Source organism: Octodon degus, unplaced genomic scaffold (genome assembly GCF_000260255.1).
Source record: "Octodon degus isolate 3935 unplaced genomic scaffold, OctDeg1.0 scaffold00016, whole genome shotgun sequence".
NCBI classification, from domain to species: domain Eukaryota; kingdom Metazoa; phylum Chordata; class Mammalia; order Rodentia; family Octodontidae; genus Octodon; species Octodon degus.
In genome coordinates, this window is record NW_004524592.1 from 8,330,073 (window position 1) to 8,331,491 (window position 1,419).

Consider the following 1,419-nt stretch of genomic DNA (forward strand, 5'->3'; position numbering starts at 1 on the left):
ATCAATGAGAAAGAAGGAGTCAACACAAATGACATTAAAAAAATATGGGCAGAAGTAATAGCAGAAAACTTCCCAAATAAGAGGAAACAATCTGACATTCAGGTAACTGAAGCATACAGAATGCCAAGGAACCTCAAACCAATTAAAAACACACCGAGACATATAATCGTCAAGATCCCAGAAATTCAGCACAGTAAAAATATACTGAAAGCCGCTACACAAAAGAAGCAGATCACGGTCAAAGGAAAACCCATCACAATTATGGCCGACTTCTCTTCACAAACCATGAAAGCAAGAAGAGTGTGGAGCAGAGTACTTCAAGTCCTCTATGAAAACATATTTCAGTCGAGACTACTATACCCTGCAAAACTCTCATTCAAGTAGGATGGAGAAGTGAAATACTTTCCTGACAAAGAACAACTAAAGAATTTCATGATGACAAAGCCAACCCTACACAGTCTACTAGAAGATGTTCTAGAGATAGACCAAAATAATCAGAACTCCATGAATGAGATCAGAAGCAACCAACTAAATAGGGCAAGCAATTAAACACAGGACAAAAAGGAGTAAACGACAACAGGTAAATAACATGTCAATCATAAGTCAATACATCTCAATTATAACCATCAATGTAAATGGACTCAATTCACCAGTTAAGATAAAAAAAATCCAACAATATGCTGTATACAAGAAACACATTTAACTCATAAAGACATTCATAGGCTGAAAGTCAAAGGAAGGAACACAATACTACATGCACCAGCACCTCAGAAAAAAGCAGGGGTAGCAATCCTATTCTCACACACTCCCAACTTCAAACCAACAATCATCATGCAAAATAAAGAAGGACACTATACACTACTAGGGGAAAAATTCAAGAGGAAGAGGTAACACTCATAAATATGTGTGCACCAAACATGGGAGCACCCAATTATATAAAACAAATCTTAAGGGACATCAAAAATCTAATATCCAGGGGCTGGGGAGATGGCTCAGTAGGATAAGCGCTTCCCTGGCAAGCGCAAGGGCCTGAGTTCAATCCCTGGTCCCACCAAAAAAAAAATCTAATATCCAATACCAAAATTTTAACAGGAGACCTTAACACACCCTTATCTCCAAAAGATAGGTCAACCAGACAAAAACTTAGCAGAGAAATAACAGAACTGAACCAGAGCTTCAAACAAATGGACTTGGTAGACATATACAGAGTGTTCCAACCAAACACAGCTGAATACATATTGTTCTCAGCTGCACGTGGGTCATTTTCTAAAATAGACCACATACTGCTCCATAGATCATGCTTCAGTATATGTAAGAAAACAGAAATTATCTCATGCACATTATTTGACCACAGTGCAATGAAACTGAAAATAAATGACAAAAGAAACCAGAAAAAAAGAAAACCTTAAATACATGGAA